Below are 23,071 nucleotides of genomic sequence, written 5' to 3' on the forward strand. Positions count from 1 at the left end.
CAAAACCTGAACTCGACCTCTCACCATCCTACCATACAGTAAATCAAATGTAGCAAATCCCAAACTTTCCCGTGGGACCTCACGATAAGCAAATAACAGGGCTGGTAAATAACGATCACAGTCTTGGGGTTGCTCTGCACTCAACCACTTCAGCATGGTTTTCAAGGTGTCATTAAAACTTTCAACTCGTCCATTGCACATTGGATGATATTAAGTTGTGGTAAGCTGTTTAAGTGATAGTAATCTTCACCTCAATACATTGACATCTTTGGGCATTAATACTTAAATACACTTCAATACATGCATGTCAACAATGAATAATCTCATATTATATACACAATCTGTACAAAGTCATTTTCCCAACGCCTCCTTCCACGTCAATGCACCATACACTGTACATTGTTTAGGAGCTTCACTCAGGTCTCATCCTGTCCATATTAGCATTCTCATATTCTTGGCCATCTGTCGCCCTGGGGTCAGGCTTCATATATTCCATGTGCATTAGTAAATCCACGTTTTATTAACGGACATTACTTATACTGAGTACTCATTCCATTTAGCCCGATATGTTGTACTCAATGCTTTCTCATGCTGTTTTAGTCGTACACGGGCATGCAGTAGGGTTACTGTGTGCAAACGCGTGTTATCTGTACCGACAACCATGGCGGGAAGCATTATCAATCTGTGCATTCAAGTATGATTCATCAGAAACTATGGATTCTATGTTCAATGGAAAAAATCTCATGGGCTTGAAACGGTAAGTAATGTAAACGCATAGTTCAGAAGTAGTAACATGTTCATTGTCTCCTAATTTATTACGAATGCAAAGCATAAACAACTTCTCCACAGTTCCCAAATTCATCGCCCTCCCCATTTTGATTGAAAGGTCATATCAACCATGGATACGTTTACAACATTTGATGGGAATAGATGACAGAATAAGTATTGTGTCGGCAAACTGTAGATGCTTAGCCGAGTAAAGGAAACGTAAAGAAGTTCTAAATTGATAAGAAGATAAAGTGCTCTAATATATGTTTACCAGATATCCATATTTCTGAAGACAATGAAAACATTATGAATGGGGTTAAGAATGCACTGTAGCTCCTTACAAATCTAATACTAGCAGTGTAGAAATTCTATTAATATTGTATAATTTAAAATACATAGAGTACATTAAGGGGAAATTTTATCATACGAGACATAAGAGTGGAGGGGATACGATTCACACTCACTTATATTTATGGTCCAAATTCATATAAACCTAATTGCTACAATGTATTATTAAAAAAATGTCAAATGTTTGTCCACAATATCAGTATCATTTGTTCATTGCAAACATTTCAATCAAATTTGGCTTTAACACAATTCCAAGTAATGCTTTACTGAATGTATAAGCTTTTTGTACTAAAATTCATTCATTTCAAGCAAGACCTGTATTCCATAAGGCAGATCTGGGGAATGCATTAGACTGCATGAGCTTGGTTTAAATTATGTAACTGAACACAATACTGGAAACGAATCAGCAAAGAGGGCATTGGAATTTGATAAAGATATTGGACCAGCATTGAAACATGCCTTTTGACTCTGAATCATTGAGGCTAACTTATAGGTACACAGACCACAGACTCTATGTCATGGAACTCACGTGCATCGCTTTACCATGGCCGTTGCTGTGATGCGTTTGGTCGATTGGTTTTATTGTCATCTACTTTGTTTTTTTATCATCAAAATTCATTTTTCCGGACAAGGTAATGTTAAATTTTAGGAATTGACAATGACAGATATTTGAATGACAACTTGCAATGTTACTTCGGGTGTTGTTTCTTTAGCGGTTCAGTATAGTTGAGTGCTATGCAAATTGAAATGCACATGCGTTCCTCTATTTCTTGCCCTATAAAAATCCAGATCGGATAACATTCTTTCGTTATTGAATTACTACAACATGCCAAGACTGACAAGAAATCAGCGACACCAAGACCTTGGACGATTACAAGCTGGACAAACCACCCGGCAAGTAGCCAATGCATTTCAAGTCCACATAAGGACCATATACAGGCTCAAGCAATGGTACCAGACCATCAACAGTACAGATGACAAACCACGTAGTGGAAGACCAAGGGTCACCACCCGACGTCAGGATCGTCAGATTGTGCGACAGCATCTTCAAGATTGCTTTGTTACTGCTGCGGAAACTGCTCGACAGACCAAGGGGACACAACAGCGACACATTTATGCGTACATCATGCGTCGACAATTGACGAGCAAACACCTCCACTGTCACAGGCCACACCGAGGACCCATTCAAAAATCTGGGATAAATCGGCGATAATACCCAGATAGACCAATCAAAGCTCGTACCTGTTTCTTTGCGGTCGGCCTCGACAGTTCTAGGATTTTGTCTAATTTTTCCTGTCTGGAGAAATCTCACCTTCACCGACAGTGTGGCCTAAAAACTGCAGTGTATGGTACCCAATTACCGTAAATGACTTAAAACAGCTCTTAAGCTATCTATATGTTCAGACCATTCCTCTGTCCCCTCTTAAATATCGTCAATGTAGCTGTCCACATGAGCTCTTCATCCAAGCACCTTCCTCATTAACCTCGTGAACACTGCAGGGGCTTTCACAACCCCAGATGGCATTACAGTCCATTGATACAACCCATCTGGCGTAACAAAAGTTGTACATGCTTTACTTGCTTCTTCCATGGGAATCTGCCAATAAGCCTTGTTTATGTCAATTTAAGAATATGTGTAACATTTGCTAAGACGAGTGAATAAACTTTCTGTCAAAGTTTTTGGCTCTGAGTGAAAAACTGGTTAATCCGACGGAAGTCCACACAAAATCGATATAAGTAGTCCTAGTCTCTTCATTTGGGATATCCTTTGTCCATGATTCTTTCAAAACCTGAACTCGACCTCTCACCATCCTACCATACAGTAAATCAAATGTAGCAAATCCCAAACTTTCCTGTGGGACCTCACGATAAGCAAATAACAGGGCTGGTAAATAACGATCACAGTCTTGGGGTTGCTCTGCACTCAACCACTTCAGCATGGTTTTCAAGGTGTCATTAAAACTTTCAACTCGTCCATTGCACATTGGATGATATTAAGTTGTGGTAAGCTGTTTAAGTGATAGTAATCTTCACCTCAATACATTGACATCTTTGGGCATTAATACTTAAATACACTTCAATACATGCATGTCAACAATGAATAATCTCATATCATATACACAATCTGTACAAAGTCATTTTCCGAACGCCTCCTTCCACGTCAATGCACTATACACTGTACATTGTTTAGGAGCTTCACTCAGGTCTCATCCTGTCCATATTAGCATTCTCATATTCTTGGCCATCTGTCGCCCTGGGGTCAGGCTTCATACAACGAATGTCCCTGCCTCCTCATATTACATACAGGTGCCCCTCTGGGTCCCCGGACAACCATATAACAAACGTATACACGTAAGTTTACATGCAAGTGACCATTCACCTTACATCGAGGATTATATACTCAGAATGGTACAATGAAAAACTAACGTACATAATATTATTATGGAGGTTGTTTTCAATACAACGACGACTTCCAAATTAAGACTTACTGTGTTTGTGTGAGATCTCAAAGATTACTATTCTATCATTACATATATATATATTATAATATATTATATGTATATAATATTATATACACGTGTAACTATACAGATAAAAAATACATGATCAAGCTACAAGAATGTAAGCATAAACAATGTTCAAATAAAATGCAACTTACGCCACAAGATTTGGACAACGTACCAAAACCCAAACCATCTTACCAAAAGTTAGAATTCTCATAGACTGCACTGAATTTTAGTTATCAGTCTTCTTAAATACCCATTCAATCACACAGATCATACAACAAAAGACGTTCACTCCTGACCCAAGCAATCTTACATAACATATTTAAAGCTCACACACAGTCCAACCACACTCTAATACATACAATCAAACCAACTTAAGAGATGTCAAACAGTTAATCTTTGACTACGCACATGAACGCCACATACGTGTTACTCATGCACGACTGCTGAAGAAACGTGTCCACTACGACAATACAGAGACATACACAGTTCAGGTCAATATGGCGTGTGACGATTATGATTATGTCATTAGTGACAAAAGAATCTGGCTTGAAGATATACAAGGTCGTGACTACGTTCCACGCTTCAGGAACTATGAAAAGCACCGTGAGTACAGTGGTAACAACCAACAACGTCAGAAGAAAACATGTATTTTCGAAACCAGCTGCAGTGACCCACTCGATCATGTCCCTTGTGTTTCTAATTATGACTCTTAGTCTTTTTACATGGAATGTACATGGTCTGTTATATGGTACACGTGGTATAAATAGTGTAATTCCAAACTCAGTGGAAATACTGGCTATTCAGAAAAAACTGGCTTTCGCCGGATTGTGAGTTTAGATTTTTACATTTGTCTGGTTTTTCAGTTATTACCTATTCATGCAATTCACAATTACTTTCTGCTAGAGGCTTTGGTGGCACGGCTATTCTATGTAATGACACATCCAGGTGGAGTGCTACATACTAACTCTCATTTCTTTGTAGCTGTTACTATTAATGCTAAGGGTTATAATGATGTCTTCGTCATATGTTGCCGTCTTAGTTGAGCTAACGTCTAACATTCAGTGTATGTCAACGCATTAGATGAACTCATTGACATGTATGATACTTTAAGAGCCAATGGTGACACTGTCATATTAGGTGTTTTGAATTCTGATATCCACAGAATAAGCATGTCTCTTCGTGATAAGCTACTCCAAAAGGTAAAAGATCATAGGCACCTAGCTAGTGTAACTCATAACCTATGCAACACATGTCCGGGGTATACGTACAGATGTAAAGACAATATTAATACATCACTTATTGATAATGCCCTCATACCATCCAACATGAGTAACTAAATTATCCACTGTAGCATACTTGATTAATGTCAGTACGATACTTCGGACCACTCGCCTTTCCTTGTCTGCATACAATGTACACATCAAACACCATCCAATGTGGAAACAACACATGTTCCAAAGTGACACAAAGCAGACGAAATACACATTTAATATGTATACAAAAGAAGTTGATACACTTCTCTCCTCTGTATGTTCAACCTGATGTCATAGAGCATTTCGGCAGAGAGCTAAGTAAATGTCTGATGAAGGCCAGCTCTAACCATATCCCCCAAAGTGTGTATAGGTCTTATTTGAAGCCCTATTGGAAAAAAATGATGGGTTGAATCAGTCCCACTATGAAATGAGGGTGGCCAGACGAGAATGGATAGCGGATAATAGGCCATGGGGAGGAAACTCTAGATTATACAAATCCTATAAAAATGCGAAAAGGGAATTTAGATGTTTACACCGAAAATAAAAACGTAAACAGCGTAAAGAAATAAGTACAGAACTAGAAAAGACATGTGAAGCCGATATAAATACATTCTATAAACATGTTCGTAAGTTGAGACGCAAGAGTCCAGTTATTGATAAATTATTTTACAATGGACGTAGTGCTGTTTCTTCAGCTTATATATGTAAACTGTGGGGTGACTATTATTCAGACTTGGCAAAGCCTCATCAGTTTGATGATTTTGACGGAAACTTTAAACTCACCATTGTATCAAAACTTCATTATATCATAACAAAATCTTCATAATCATGATCCACTAGATGATATCCTGTATACAGAAATCCAAGTCTCACAAAGTATCACAAATACATAACGTTAAAAGAAACAAATCTCCAGGACCTATGGAATACTGTAAGGGACATTCTCGCGATCTCGCATTCTCGCGATCTCGACCTTTGGAAACGAGCTAAATATGCACAAAACACGAGAGCGCGAGATTTTGGCCAATCTCGCGATCTCGCGTTTTAGACGCTGTCTGTGCGCATGCGTTAAATCATAGGTCAAGGCGCATGCGCACGTTAGTAGTCCTTTGGTCATGCTTCTTTCATGCTCTTCATTCTCCAAGTAGCATTTAGCAAAATTATGACTTGAGCTTGAAAATGCTATGTAATTTACAACCACAAAGTCCTATGTGGAATAAGGAGCGTAGTCTCCCGTTGTGACACTTTCCTATGTACTTTATATTAAAACCCTCAACATGCTCAATATAATTTAACAAAAGAAATTGTGTACATGAATGTCCAATGATAGTGATGTGTCCGAAAGCTGGAAACGAAAATATCATTGTCAGTGAGTGAGTGAGTAATATTGCTTAAAGCCACATCAGCAGTATTGCAGCTATTGGCGGCTACACTGTCAGTTACAAAAATGATCACAAGCCAGTGAGTATCTCAAAGAGGCAATTTTATACACGGCTAGAATAATCATTAAAATAAAACTGTCACAGACCAATTTGTAGCATTCGGTTAAAATGATATTTTCCGATGGTTTTTTATACGATACCATATTCACTACTTTAATTAATAGATTTTCATCCGCTCCCGCCTGACAACAAAACATTACATTACATTATTCTAATGTACACATATGCCTAAAGTAGGTCGATAAGAACAAAATGAAACGTAAAATAAAATGCCTCCTGTCTCCCATGTTATCAAAATATCAATCAAACTGTAACTATTAATTTATTGCGGCCTTAACATCCAAATGACAGGCATGCTTATACTGGAAAAGTACCCCAAATATCCAGCCTGAGGGACCGGCATGGCTCTGAATAAGTTAGAGTTTGCCTTAACACAGCTTTGAACAGTATATATATTTCAGTTAAATCCCGGCCTGTCGGTTTAAAGGGGCACTAATCTTCTTCTCGGCTGTCTAAAGCCACCCTGACACTTGCACTTCGGCGTGCCAATGATTAAAGTCTTCGGGAAGGAGTGTGTGAAGGGTGCCATTGTCATAGAGAGAATTTTGAAATGTTAAATAATTCGGCACGCATCAATGTTCGTGTCACGTGGGTGCCACTTGCGTGAACTATGCGTGAAGACTGCACGAACTCGGCGCGAACATTGCCGAAGGTGCGTGTCAATACGTGCCATGGGAATCCACTGCTCGCTCTGACACGCCATGCCACGCAATGGTCACGAACTGTCCACGTTGTGGGCGCGCATTCACGCATTCGAGCGTGTCGCGGAGTGATCATGCGGTCGTTAGGGTGTTCTCAACAGTTGTTCACGTAATCATGGAACGCCCAGCTCACGCATAGGTCGCGCACGTCACCAACCATTCGCGCAATGCACGAACTGCTCACGAAGTGTTTAAGCATTGTTCGCGCGTAGTTCCCGACCAATGAGCGACGACGGCGCTCGCGTCAGTGCGTATGTAAGCGGGTCCTGGCCAGCAAACGAACAACATGCCTTACAAGGAGAACGTCCTTAGAAGAAGGGGAAGACCAGTGCAGAAGAGACAGGAAGAGGACAGGCCAGGGACAAAGCAAGAGATACAGATTGCAGACAGGGAGAGGGATCTTTCTCCTCCTCCTTCCTCCTGCTCAGGTGTGGATGTTGCTCCACAGACACAATTTGACAGTTCTATTTATATATCGAGAGTTTATTTCCTCCAAGTTTCAGGCCATAGGCCCATAGAACATACATGATCTCATTAAAGTGTATGCATAAATACATGAAAAGAATATAATACATCAATAATACATCAGTGAATTGTGAGTGACTCGCGTAATCTAAAAGCGTGGTAGATACAGTTCTATTTGAGTCTCTTTAATAACTTCAAGTGAAGACAAGCCCACAGTAAAACAGAAGGAGAGAAACAGAGTGTCCAAGGAAACCATTCCTGAGTATAACTGGACAGATTAGTGTACCATGAAATTAGCAGAATATGTAAAAGACTACCCGAAGTTGTATGACAAGAGACAGAAGAACTGGCTCAATGGGGCACCACCCTCTGCCCCAACATCAACATACAAGAACTTATACCTAGCATCTGCAACTGCCATGAGTACAATGCTGTTGAAGCCCTTTGTAATTATAATAGAGGGAGCCTGCTTTGGGTGGCTTCTTCATAGCAAAGTACTTGCCGTCCAGGGCCCCCAGACAGTTGTGATAGTTCCATCTGGAGCCTGTAGCCTCTGGGATCTTTCTTATGGAGTCCTGTCAAGAGCTGATCATAATGTCCGAACTGATGTTTTCTAGCCAACCATTCCTTGCTTTCCTTATTCTAGTTAGGGTTGTCTCTTCTTCTTTCTCATGCTCTTCCTCTTGCTCTTACTGCTTTTTCTCATGCTCTTCAAGAAGTAATAGTCCTGCAGCTGACATATATAGACACCTTCTCTGTTCTGCAATAACAGTGTCTCTGATATGCAGCATGTTGTATCGTCCACAGCGTGTCAAGGAATGAAGCATCTCTTCTATTTGGAGTTTATGTACATACGCCAACAGCGGGATTTGAAGCGTGCCCATAAGCGGGACAAAGAGGGACCAAAAATTGCCACGACGACTTCACGCATGCGCGAAGTCGTTGGGGCAATGCGTGGAGATGCGGGAAAACAATGGGAACTATGCGAGTCGTGTGTGACACTATGGGACATTCGGTACGGTAGACGTGAAAAATGCGCGAACAATACTTAACCTATGCATCGACAAGTCGTGCCACTGCGTGTCAATGTGGCCCATTTTTTGCCGTGCATTGCGTAGACATTGTGTAACTAATGCGTGAACAGTGCGCCAACAGGGCGCAAACGCGGCTTTACGCTCCGCTGCGTACTACCGAAATGGCACGCCTTGCCACAACGCATTGCGCGGCATTGCAGAGACAAAAATCGTGCAAGTGTCAGGGTGGCATAACACTGCCAGCTTGGGCTCAATATCTGCCGTAAGTCGATTAGCTCGCTGACCCAACTGAGCGTGACAAGAGACTGTGCTACCGTTTTCAAGAACACTGGCAACATGTAATCTATGAATCTCAGACAAAGGCACATGTTAATTAATTTCTTCAGCCTAAACAAACGGACAATAAGAACGATTGAAGCTCATCGGATGTCATTATTTGGAAATACCCCAGGCGGTTATAGTTTAATAGTTAAAAAAATGGTATCCCAGCAGTGAAAGCATTTTCGGATTTTGGATTGCGCAGATAAGTTTACATGAAGTTAGTGTATCATATGCATATTATTTTCTGTTCTTGGATGCATGGAACAACACTTGGTGGTAATATTTGATTAATATTTGGGACACCCCTGGAACACGCCAATTTCGTAGCGGAGATGTCCTGCAAACGGTGACTATCTTTTGACAGAGTTGGTACAAACAAACCCTTTGAGGATTCGAACATGTTTGATGTCAGAAATGGGTTTAGAACAGACTTAGCACACGTCAATTTCGTAGCGGCGATACCCTGCAAGTTGTGCCTACATGTGACGCATTTGGTACAAGGAAACCCTTTGAGGATTCGAACATGGATGTTTGTGCACAGTGTAACTTGGAGCCCGCCATTGCTGCTTTGCACCTATATTTGCATTTTGTTTTCATTCATTTGCTGTTGCATTGAATAGAATCATTTTTGTTCCTCTTGTTCCTGTAGGCGTATGTGTTACACTCAATGTGTAAAATGTGATTCACTCAGGCAATTTATGAAATGTCTAAATATTTCAGGAATATACAAATTGACTGAATTCAAGTCCAGATAGATTAACAATTTTTACGAGGTTCGAAAGGACTTAAAACATCACAATAGACTATTTATCCTAGTATTAGAGTGAGTGAGTGTGTTTGATTTTACACCGCTTTTAGCAATATTCCAGCAATAACCACTAGGCTACCCGACCGCCCCTATAGTATTAGAAGCCAAAACTATAGAAACGAAATTGACACAAAAGAACGAGAAATATTGGTTGACCCTCGATGATTAGAGAGCCTACATGTTACTGTGGATAATGAACATCAACAATACTAAGGCTCTAGGGTTTGACGCCTCTCACTTAAGTCAGGTAGCCCAGTGGTGAAAGCGTTCGCTCGTCACGCCGAAGACCCGGGTTCGATTCACTACATGGGTACAATGTGTGAAGCCAATTTCTGGTGTCCCCCGCCGTGATATTGCTGGAATATTGCTAAAAGCGGCGTAAAACCATACTCACTCACTCACTCACTCACGTAAGTATCAAAATCAAGAATGACCCCCTTCCCATGTCCACAGTGCAATTGTATGGACACTGTTTTGGTGTGTTGGGGCGTTCGGTTTTGGTCCCGAAGCTATTCTATCTCGGGCAGTCTGTTTTATAGCTGCTCTTTCTTCTGACGACCGACCACGCCGTTAAACCCATATCACCTCACCGTATGAATTCATTTGAAACTACAATGAAGTTCGATTTGAAGAGAATCCTCTTTTTTGTTGTAATAATTTAGTTCCGAAATCATTAGATCATTTCCGAAATCGGACTTCAATGTCTGACAATAAACTTTAGGATGATCAACACAGAGACATTATATTTTATTCTTATTTTTTTTCAGACAAATTTGGATAATTATAATAATACAAATCATAGCATTCCAATTTGCATAGTATTTAGAAAGTGCGGCTTGCTTTAAGGAAGAAGCTCAACAATGTTTGTCTGTGCATTTATCTCTGTCTGTCCAGCTTCTTTTCGGGACAGGTGGTGCTAGACCTGTGTCCAACATGTTCACAAAACCATGCTGGGTGTGTTTCTTTCATTAGCACTAGGTGATTAAAACAGTCAGTCCGAGGATGAGAAATGGGGTTGATTACTCCATACACTGTACTTTATACTCCTCTAAATGTTTTCCATTGGGTTTTAAGTATTGGTGAATCATTTTCAGTAGTCCGATGTTCGATAGGTAACAAGACGATCCATTGTGAACCTATGTCAAGAAATATATCTAGGATATATTCTCATGGGTCTGTTAAAAGATTATACTCTAATCGATTGTATGAAAGGGGTCAATTCAAATATACAATAGCATTCAAATGGTGTAAAAGTCAGTAATAGTTCCCATACAAAGAAATACGTTTGACTGATGGTTAGCAACATTTGTAACAGCATGCACGTTTTCCGTGTGAGACTGTCCCTTGATTTGGTACGCGTACTAAAGAGCTCTGAACTGTGCTGTCAGACAAGAGTCGCACCCAACGATCACGTGTTTTAGCCGAACAAATGCATATTTGTGTGACAGCAACAGTCCGCGTTTAGGGGACGGTAGGCATCACACGTGTATTGCAGACTTTGACGAAGCATATGTTTCTATCAATTTTAGAATGACTCCATATTTGATGATAGTTGTCATTATATCAACACTTGTGAAAACCTCAGCCTCTCTCTGTCTAGACCACTGTGGCTGGACTACAGGACAGTGGGGAGCATGCAGCCACTCTTGTGGCGGTGGATTTCAAACGAGGGAAACATCACTTTGTTGTTTGTTGGGGGAGCAAGCTTATTACTGTCATAAGCGATGCAGTCATTTTGCTACCCCCCCGTCAAAGAGCAGAGGATGTAACAACATATGCTACAACGGTGGTACTTTTCATGGCCGGTGCAGGTGTAGAGAGGGATACAGAGGTAGATGCTGTCTGGAGGGTAAGACAACATTTTACACTGTTTTACCGATGTAGAAAACGCTTAAAATGTTATATCACAGCTGTATTGTGAGAACATTTGGTCATTTGCTTCTGAATATAATTACATACATCTTATTATAAAGACAGCATAATAATACAGCAGTAAACACCATCAAAATGTACATACAAATACGAACATGTCTGTTGTACAAATTACAGTGAACTCACAAAGACTGCAAATAACTGCATGTAAACCACACATTTGATTATGTTTTAATTATTTGTTATATTACACCTCTGTGTATTTTGTTTTACCATACAATCAACTTCACAGAATAACCAGTCTCGATTGTCAAACGAAACAGCTTCCATTGGGCATGAAAAGCAAAATTGTGATGTAAATCATATAAATGCATCACAGAAAACCAGGTGTTCCCGAAAAGAGTATGTCCTGGTCTATTTCAAGTCGAACTCACACTCACACTCACAATTTGCTAAAAAGGTATTGCTGTCAAATGCCGCACAGCAGTACTCCTGCCACACGACGGCTCTTTATGCCTGAAACATTAGGGACGATTTCGAATAAGTGTAGATTACAGCAAACTGTTCGTCCCAGCACAGACAATCGTCTTAGGTTGCTATACACTCGTGAACAGTAAATGGAAGCTCGTTCCGTAACTTCGTGCTGCGAAAACACTAATCACTTCGAGGTCAGGGTTGCACACCTTTCCAATGTTCATATTTGACACTGACTGTTGTTTAAAAACATATAAAAAAAATTAATTTGAAGTTTGCGTTCAGGTTTTCCATTGGACGAGAGATCGATCACATGACCGGAAATTGACGTCCATAAGTGTATGAACGATACATTTTGACGTTCGTACGTTTTTCACGAGACCGTGTTCTTGAAATGACGTAAACACTGACGGACTACTTCCATATTTAATCATACTTTCACTCCAGATACCAGATTGGATGGCTGATTCAGCTGATTTATAGCGTTATTGAAATATTTCGTCCAACGGCATAAAATGGTTTGCAAATAAATAAAGTTCTGTCTACAAGTATCATGACACATAATTATACTCACTGTGCCTTTATTCAACTTATTTATAGCGCTATTAAAATATCTCGCCCACTGGCGAAACACTTTGCTAACATATTAGTGATAACTTGACCTGTCAGTTTACAAGGATGCAGTGGAACGTTTGGACACTGACACACCAATGGATGCACTTGACCTGTGTATGAGCTCCATTGTAAGATGTTTGTGTTTTCTGATGAACGTTCTCTCTTCGCAATTAGTTAATACTAACTGATACAATTAGATACAGATTGACAATTTCGCGACAATGTTTCACAGTCTCACAGGGATGTAACTTCGTCGACATTCATCTTTACTCCAGGCGTTTTGTTCTTCTAAAGGTAATTGGACTATTCTTTGTGCATGAGACGGCAGTCTTGAACATAGGTTTTAACTGTGTGACTTTGTTGTGGTTACTGTGCATTATTCAACACTGACGAATAGCAGAACTTTGCAATATAATTACAAGCATTTATTCCAAACTGTTTCGTGACGCCACAATGTTGGGGCTGTCATAATTCATAGACATAATACCAGAGAAATGTGGGGCAATTCGCAGGGCGTAGACCTGTTGACAGAACAAATTAAAGGACAGTCAGTGTTTGTTACTTTTAGGTGTCTGGTCATATTCAAATATAACCCTAAAGAAACACAACGTGCTGACATCTTACAAAAGTATCACCACACACAAATACAGATGTAAACTAATCAAATGTTGAGCGGATGAGAGGTCCATTTTGTCCTGATGTGTTGTATAGTTTCAACAAAAATCAAAACAGTTGCTCTTGGCTTCAGAAAATTTAAAGCCATTTTCTTGCAAACATTCTTTGTTAGAAATAACTGCAGCTATCTGTCTGTTGATGAACTATACTTGGTCTTATCTATATATGTTTTAGTCGCCATTTTTTTCTGACACCATATCATATATATAGAGAGAGAGAACAGCGTCGGTAACAATTTGCATATTTGATTAACACCCAGTGAAATATTATATGAATCGGTTCTAAAACTATTTAAATTTACAGAACATGTTACATTAGTATATAAATCCTGTAGAGCTCGGATCATGTTACATCATATACCCACATATATCAGTTTGTACCAAAAGCATGTACGATACATTCCGTCTAAACTCTCTTATATCAACAAAGTAAACAAAATGTTTTATGGATAACAACTTATTTATTATTCTGAAATTGCGACGTTTTGGTATAGATTGTTATACAGTTGGCAAGCAGGACTGGCTGATACACATGGCAGAGAATCATATATGGTAGGGTAAGGTTTAAAAGTAACAATAATTGTCATACAAAACCAAAACTTTGCAATTGCAGTATAATAAAGAAGGTGTTATCCATCCAACATTTCTATCTACTTTGTCATAAATCAACTTCTAAGAAATGCCTATCAAACGATATATAGACAAATAAAACATAGGTTGACATCCTAGAACATTTCCGATTGTTTATTATATCATATATAGTGAAAGGTGATAAATACAGTTTCTGTCCGATCTGAAACCAATCTGCTCTTTGGCAAGATTCGTGTTCGATTCCAACCACTTCCGTATTCTACAGTTCAACACTTTGCAAGGATGGTGTTGATATGAGGCTAATTACTCTGTATTATACAGGGTCGGTGCATGTGCGATAGGGTTACTCCTTCTCTCCTCGGATGGTGCGTTAGAATTGTCGGAACTGTAGCATACAATACGGTGTAATAGGTCTATACAATGTTTATTGGTTGTACTTATTTTGGTGTCCCTGTCAACTTCCCCTTCTTCATCATCTTTACTGCAGATTTTACTTCCAGCAAAGACACAGACAAGTACAAGTCCCACTCATATCAATTAGTGTCAAACTGGCATTTTCTGTGTAGACTTAAGTGTACAAAAGTTCTCACACGATTCACGCATGGATTGTGGTGAAATAGTCATCGTGATCGTCCGCCGCAAGGGCTGTATGGATATGTAAAGCTTTGGTTGTCTACTTAAATTTGTCAAAATTATGCCTTAAATGAAACTTTATGCACAACTGTTACGTAGACATAAAATAAACGCGTGTTTCTGTGTGCACACACTAAGGTTCATTTCAAGTGTAATTGAAATTACATTATGGTCTTCTATAAATCGTATTTCATTGGTTAAAATGAAACGCTGAGGGTATTGCGAGCTGATTTTCTTTTCAGTGAAGTCGTGTCCCACGCCCGGCGATGACACCAGCATTCTGTGTGTTGACAAAGGAGAAGATAGCAACCTTGAATGCTTGATTTCAAACTGTTGATTATGGGTTTCTAACATACACTGTAATCAGGATTTGCTGTGACAGCACCGTATTTCAATCGTTTAAACGCTACCTTTTGAAACGCATTTTCAGTGAAGCCATGCCCCACACCCAGCGATGACAACAGCACCTTGGATGTTCAACCTATTAATTATGGATTTCTAACACACACTTTTGACAGGATCTGCCGTAACAACACCCTATTTCCTTCGTTTAAATGCTATCTTTTGAAATGCAGAAGGCGTTCCGAGCTGATTTTCTTTCAGTGAAATGGTATCCCACGCCCGGCGATGACACCAGCATTATGAGTGTTGACAAAGGAGAACGTAGCAACCTTAACTGCTTGATTTCGAGCTGTTGAATATGGGTTTCTAACACAAACGTTTTACAGGCACTGCCGTGACAACACTGTATTTCCATCGTTTAAACGCTACCTTTTGAAACGCAGAGTGTATTACGAAGTGAATTTTCAGTGAAGTCGTGTCCCACGCCCAGAGATGACAACAGCATTATGTGTGTTGACAAAAGTGGAGCGTATCTGATAAGACAACATACCTTTTTTATCAGTGCTCGTGATATAGTCTAAATCATACAAACACTCTGCTTTATTCGATATGGAAAAGATTTTGTCGCTTTATTTATTGAATGTGACCAGAAACCTGAATATAACGAATACTGGTTGTCCTTTAGTGTGTTGTGCATGACTCACCCATTGGCACAACAATCGACCCACTCACTACCCACTAGTATAGTGTTGTGCCTGATATTGCATAATGCCATGTTTACTCACTCGTCCAAAACTGACATGAGTATAAAGCATTCCTGGCACAGCTGATCGTACTTTGCATAACGGATATATTACATAAAAACATTTTCACTCAGTCACAAATGACAGCCTGAAGCCCATTCTTGCGGCCCTCATGTTGTACATGGCAGGAATATTCCGGAACACTTCTCTCGTTCCTCCCATACTTATACTCAAGTCGACTCTCTCTATACAGGTCTTCATTGCACAATTCCTGTTCACCGTTCCCTGTACTGACGTGATAAGACAACACCCTGCGTACAGGCCTACAATATATAAATCCTAAACACCACCCCTGCATACTGTCTCAGTTTAGGATGGCTATGCCTAAGGCATAGTGCACTGAGTCAAGCTCACCCGCCCGTGTTTCATCCCCTTAATGCCGAACGCCACGCAATGTACCAACAAGTACCCATTTTTTATGTCGATCGATATGACGTTACCGGGGAACGAACCACTACCTTCCTTCGGACAGTAACTAAATAGTCCATGTCCGACACTGCTAACCTAATCAGCCGGGATTTACCATACATTGTAGTTATTTGTGCGACGGGTGACACCGGTGGGGCAGGATACGCTTTTCTTATCGCGAACGCATAGTACCATCACTTTTCCATTGTAAATTATGAGCACATGCTCGTGATGTACTCGGAAACATACAATGGACTCTGCTTTTTCTTATGAATATGGAATAGGTTTTGCGCTGTTATTTATTTCATGCTCATTAGCTCCATCTTTCTCTTGCATAAAGAAAGATTAAATATACCAAAAATGCTACCGTTGCCATGGCCACGCGCGTGGCCGACGGCGATTGCAGCTAGCGCTGCTGGCCTGAGACTGCTACCGCTGTCCGGCCCCCACGGTAGCATATTTAAACGCTACCATTGCTTGGCAACTCCCACGTTGCCAAAAGCAGCTCCACGCTGCTGGCCTAAGTCAGACTGCCGCTGCCCGGCCCCAGGTAGCCGGCCAAAGCAGATCACACTGCCCGGCCCCATTAGCAAAACCATTGTGCGGCTCCCGCCGCGGACCCAACTGTCAGCTACCGCTTGACAAGACGACTTCCGCCGCCGGGCCCATATACGTGGCAACTGTTTGCCCCAACGTATGTTATTCTACGATTCCCCGGCTGAAAATCGGGAAAGACAAGGTTCCCACTGAGAAGCAGGTAACCCCGGAAAGGTTCCCGCTGAAAAGCAGGTAGCCTTAAGCACGAGTATTAATTTGGAAGCAAGTTAATTTGTTACTAGCAGTGTAGCCCACAAGAACCCCGCCTATTCTACGATTCCCCGGCTGAAAAGTCGGGAAAGACAAGGTTCCCACTGAGAAGCAGGTAACCCCGGAAAGGTTCCCGCTGAAAAGCAGGTAGCCTTAAGCACGAGTATTAATTTGGAAGCAAGTTAATTTGTTACTAGCAGTGTAGCCCACAAGAAACCCCGCACACCTCGACATAGTTTATTGTTGAGACAGGTATTGCATATGTACAGATATACAGCTATTAAGAAGTCATGTTTAATTACATATATCAGAATCGTTTAGAAGTATGTACATATATACAAGCGCTCTGAAAACCTATTTTACATATGTACAGGTTTATTTACATATATACAATCCGCTCTGCTGGTACCTGTAATAGAATAAACGCCGAAGAAAAGAAGTGATTAGCATTCCAGGTGAAGAGGACACGTCAGGCTGAAAAGGAAAGAAAAAGGAGTGGCAAGCTGGGTGGGTGGGTGGGAAAGCGATTAGATACAGTGACACACGTGTGTACTTGGGGAAGGGCTGCTCGCGAATGACGGACTAACAAAGGGCGGGATGATGCTTGCGCGGGATTATTCCCCGGGCACGGTGCCGAGTGGTGGCCCGGGGTGATTGAGTTACGAGGGGTGATTGGGTTACAGACGTAGTTAGCCCATGGTTTGGATACGCGCGATAAAGTCATTTAGTAGTTAGTACTAAATGTAATTATCCCGCGATATGCCAAGGAGAGGCACGGGCCACCGAGCCGTTGGTGCCCGTGCCTGTAATAAAACAGAAGATGAGATTGGGTTAAATGGCCGAGGGTGTGCAGGTACTAGTGGGCTACTTAGCTGCTAATTGTATATACCAAAAATGCTACCGTTGCCATGGCCACGCGCGTGGCCGACGGCGATTGCAGCTAGCGCTGCTGGCCTGAGACTGCTACCGCTGTCCGGCCCCCACGGTAGCATATTTAAACGCTACCATTGCTTGGCAACTCCCACGTTGCCAAAAGCAGCTCCACGCTGCTGGCCTAAGTCAGACTGCCGCTGCCCGGCCCCAGGTAGCCGGCCAAAGCAGATCACACTGCCCGGCCCCATTAGCAAAACCATTGTGCGGCTCCCGCCGCGGACCCAACTGTCAGCTACCGCTTGACAAGACGACTTCCGCCGCCGGGCCCATATACGTGGCAACTGTTTGCCCCAACGTATGTTATTCTACGATTCCCCGGCTGAAAAGTCGGGAAAGACAAGGTTCCCACTGAGAAGCAGGTAACCCCGGAAAGGTTCCCGCTGAAAAGCAGGTAGCCTTAAGCACGAGTATTAATTTGGAAGCAAGTTAATTTGTTACTAGCAGTGTAGCCCACAAGAACCCCGCCACAAAGCACCAGAGTGCTACCCCACACCCACGGCCACGCGATACGCGGAGATAGCATTGTTGCCCGGCTTGCTTATGCACTGAAAGGAAACACTAACCTGTGGAGATAATATCCTTACTGGCGCAAAACGAGCGCCAGGGCATGCAATAAATTGTCCGTAAACACACACAGTCCTTTGTCACTGAGGTGGACGCCCTCCCAGGCGTACCATGTCTTGTCAGATGCCAGGATCTGGGGATGTGGCACTGTTGTACCGCCGAGCTCTTTGACTCGGTTGGTCAGTCGGCGGTTGATATTCTTCCGCATCCCCTCGATCTTTCGTGGATCCCTGGCATCGTGCCAGTAGCGCCTGGGCAGCATTGAGGATACGATGATCTTGGTGTCAGGAAGCTGGAGTTGTATCCGAAGGATTGATGCCACCATGTCAAGGTAGAGTTGGCTGCCTTTGACCGAGCACAGGTCGTTGGAGCCCAGGTGAATGATGAGGGCTCTGGGGCTGCGCCGTGTCGCCTTGACCTGTGCATCCAGAATGGTGTCCAGCTCCTTCCACCTCATCCCCCCTCGTGCCAGCCATAGCATCCTCGGTTAGTTCGGGCTGGTGCCCTTCAGGAGCAAGTACTGCCGTGCCCTGGCCATGTAGCTGGATCCCACCATCCAAACTGTAAACAATAAGAAGTGTAGTAAGTACCATGAAAGACTATTTGATTTAATTGTGCAACATTGAATTTGTTGGTAGGCGTATGTAAGCATTGTAGCAATCTGATTTCCACCTGCCGTATTGTTGTATGAGGTGTTCAGGCACCCCGTTCATGGCTGCTGATGTGGCTGCCCCAATGCGGAAGGAGTGCGAAGAATAGCAGGCCGTGTTTATGTTGCTGTGTGCTAAGGCCTTTTTTAGGAGTGCCTGGAATTGGTACCTTGTAACGGGGGAATGGTCAAAGTGGACGAATGCATGTTGTGGGCCGGAGGGGCGCGCCTCCAGGTAGTGCTTGATGGCGACTACTGGACATAGCGGATTACCTGGTATAGGTGACATTGTAACTGTTGTCCCCATCCTGTACTGATCAGACTTTGAGTGTGGTAAATGGATTGAAAGCTGCTGGGGGTTGCCCGAGAAGCTTAAATTCTGGATGGCGCAACCTGTTTTTGAGGGTCCAGTTTGGACGAGTTCGCTAACCCTAAAGAAACCGAAGAAGGCTGTGCAGTAGACTGCCTTGAACAGCCTGGCTTCATATGCTGATGAGCATACGTGAGGCAGATTGTTGGTTACTACCTGCAGCAGATCTGCAGTGATCGGTTTTCTGGTGTCTGGTCGGCCCGCTGATTTGTGTAAGCCGGTTACAATCTTGCCTATCAGGAAATGGTTTGTACAGTCGGTGAGCCCGTGGAATTTGTGGTGTGAAGACAGCGCTGCAATGTAAGTCTTGACTGTGTTAGGGGAGTGGTGAGTGACTGACAGATAAGCAATAAAGTTTACGACCTGATCCAGCGGGACTGGCCACACCTCTTGTAGCTGGTGTGCGGACCGGAACTGGTGCAAGGCATTGATGCCTGTTTGGTAAGTGGCCCATGTATTAGTAGACAGAGATTGTTGTAGGAGTCTGCCGGCTTCCTGCCTCAGATCAGCCATATGTTGCACGGGATAGGTGTGGGGTTCTGGTCCGCGGTTGGTGCTGCCTCTCGGAAGCGTTTGAGCTGAAACCTCGAGAGAGCATCGGCAATAGTGTTAGCAGTGGAACATACATACTTTGCCTTAAACATAATATTATATCGGAGACACTGCAGGATTAGGCGACGGAGTAGGCTCATCACTCTGGGGGCCTTGGTTGACTGCTTGTTGATTATTGTTACGACGGCTTGGTTGTCGCAGTAAAAGAGGACCTTTTTGTTTGCGAGTTGCTTGCCCCAGATTTGGATGGCCAGTGTGATGGGGAACAGCTCCAGGAGCGTCAAGTCCCGTGTAGTTCCATCCGTCACCCACCGGGGTGGCCATGCGCCGTTAAACCATTTGCCCTGCATGTAGGCCCCAAAGCCGGCGCCACCCGCTGCGTCTGAAAACAGCTGGAGGAAATCGCTGTCCACCCATAGTTGGTCCTGAAACACTGAAATGCCGTTATAACTCGTAAGAAATGTTAACCACATTTGTAGGTCTTCCTTGACCCAGCTGGTAATCCTAATGTGGTGAAATGGTTGCTTACCTTTGCTAAGCAGATCGATTAGCCTGCGGCTGAATGCCCTTGCCATTGGTATAGCCCTGCACATAAAGTTAAGCTTACCTATGAGGGACTGAAGGGCCCTTTTTGTGACCTTGATGTTACCTGTTGACAGGATGTCTTGGATTTCCCTTGTTGCCTCCTTGATCTTGGGCTCTGGGATTCTGATCTGCATTGCAATGGTGTCGATTTCCAGCCCTAGGAATGTCAGTTTGGTTGTGGGGCCCACCGTCTTGTCGTGAGCAATAGGAACCCCAAGCTGTTCAAGTGTATTCACGCATCCGTTGAGGTTGTCTGAGCAGTGGCTGGTGCCTGCTGTGCCCCCCGTTAGGAAGTCATCCAGGTAATGCATGACCGGACACGTTGGAAGATGCGATTGCATGCACCATTGCAAGAAGGTACTAAACGTTTCAAATATGGCGCAAGATATGGAGCAGCCAAATGGTAAGCATTTATCGAAATAGAACTCACCTTCGAAACTGATGCCTAGCAGCTCGAAATCGGATGGGTGGACTGGTATAATTCTAAAGGCCGACTGAATGTCGAATTTTGCTAGTAATGCTCCCTTTCCCAGTTGTTGTACCATCTGGGTAGCTTCATCAAATCTGGCGTACACAACGGAGCAGGCCTCTGTGTCTATGAAGTCATTTATAGATTTACCCCTGGGATAGGATAGATGGTGAATTAGACGGAATTCCTCCGCATGCTTACCCAGGTGTTGACCATATCCTGGCTGCTTCTTGGGCACCAGGCCTATTGGGGATACTTGGAGGTTGTCTAGGGGGGTGTCCTTGAAGGGGCCCGCCATCCTGCCAAGGTCGACTTCCTTTTGTAGTTTTTGTTTCACGTAGCCTGCCGTATCTTGGTGTGTGGCTGGTCGCAAGTTTCGTGCCAGGCGACCCGTGCGGCTTCCCTGGAACTCGAGCTTAAAGCCAAAGCTAAAACCTACCCATAAATAATTTGCATCTCTGTAATTGACCCTAGCATATTGGCGTAACCAGGGTGCCATTTCATTGAGATCCACGGGGGAAGGGGCCACTGAATTTACCTGCCTTGCCGGCTGGTTTTCTGTTAGGAAAGGGCTGATTGGGCTTGTATGGGGTCGGTTGGACCCCATTCCCTCGAAAGCAGGTCCTAGGGCTATGGGAATGTTTGCCACACTTACCGCATTTGTGAGTGTACTTACAGTTGACCCTGCTACAGCCAAATTTATTGAAATCCCAGCATACCTGACTGGCGATGTCCCCCTGTACGCGTGTCATTGCGCCCCGTCCGCCTGATTCTGGTTGTAGTACCGGCTGTGTTACCATGTACTTCAGCCACAACTCCCCGTCGATGTTGTCCCAGCGTCGTGAGGGGTCCCTTGACATTCTGTGTCGGAATTGTTGGTCGTAGGTTGACCAGGCATCCCCCCCGAATCGAAGTGCCGCCGTTCTTATGGTTTCCATGTAGGACAGCAACCCCTGGGTTGTGCGGACCTCGGAGTGCCTACTAACGTAAGTACACATGAAAATGTGGAAAGCTGAAGTCCAGCTTGCCAGGGACAGGCGCTTTGCTTGCTGTTTTATTGGTTTAAAAATTACCTTACCTGAGGAGTCATACGCCATGGTAATCGTACCGTCCTCGTGACTTCCCTCGGTGTTTGGTAGTATTGTGCCGAGGTCGACATACTCGGACAGTAACTAAATAGTCCATGTCCGACACTGCTAACCTAATCAGCCGGGATTTACCATACATTGTAGTTATTTGTGCGACGGGTGACACCGGTGGGGCAGGATACGCTTTTCTTATCGCGAACGCATAGTACCATCACTTTTCCATTGTAAATTATGAGCACATGCTCGTGATGTACTCGGAAACATACAATGGACTCTGCTTTTTCTTATGAATATGGAATAGGTTTTGCGCTGTTATTTATTTCATGCTCATTAGCTCCATCTTTCTCTTGCATAAAGAAAGATTAAATATACCAAAAATGCTACCGTTGCCATGGCCACGCGCGTGGCCGACGGCGATTGCAGCTAGCGCTGCTGGCCTGAGACTGCTACCGCTGTCCGGCCCCCACGGTAGCATATTTAAACGCTACCATTGCTTGGCAACTCCCACGTTGCCAAAAGCAGCTCCACGCTGCTGGCCTAAGTCAGACTGCCGCTGCCCGGCCCCAGGTAGCCGGCCAAAGCAGATCACACTGCCCGGCCCCATTAGCAAAACCATTGTGCGGCTCCCGCCGCGGACCCAACTGTCAGCTACCGCTTGACAAGACGACTTCCGCCGCCGGGCCCATATACGTGGCAACTGTTTGCCCCAACGTATGTTATTCTACGATTCCCCGGCTGAAAATCGGGAAAGACAAGGTTCCCACTGAGAAGCAGGTAACCCCGGAAAGGTTCCCGCTGAAAAGCAGGTAGCCTTAAGCACGAGTATTAATTTGGAAGCAAGTTAATTTGTTACTAGCAGTGTAGCCCACAAGAACCCCGCCTATTCTACGATTCCCCGGCTGAAAAGTCGGGAAAGACAAGGTTCCCACTGA

The 23,071-nt window shown here is 43.2% G+C and overlaps 1 pseudogene; it reads right to left on the reverse strand.

The window, feature by feature from the left end:
* Window positions 1-17,888: 17,888 nt before the first annotated feature.
* Window positions 17,889-21,127, reverse strand: LOC139443491 (uncharacterized; annotated as a pseudogene).
* Window positions 21,128-23,071: the final 1,944 nt, after the last annotated feature.

The sequence above is a fragment of the Haliotis cracherodii genome, unplaced genomic scaffold, assembly GCF_022045235.1.
Source record: "Haliotis cracherodii isolate W230 unplaced genomic scaffold, xgHalCrac1.p SCAF_5, whole genome shotgun sequence".
Lineage (NCBI taxonomy): Eukaryota > Metazoa > Mollusca > Gastropoda > Lepetellida > Haliotidae > Haliotis > Haliotis cracherodii.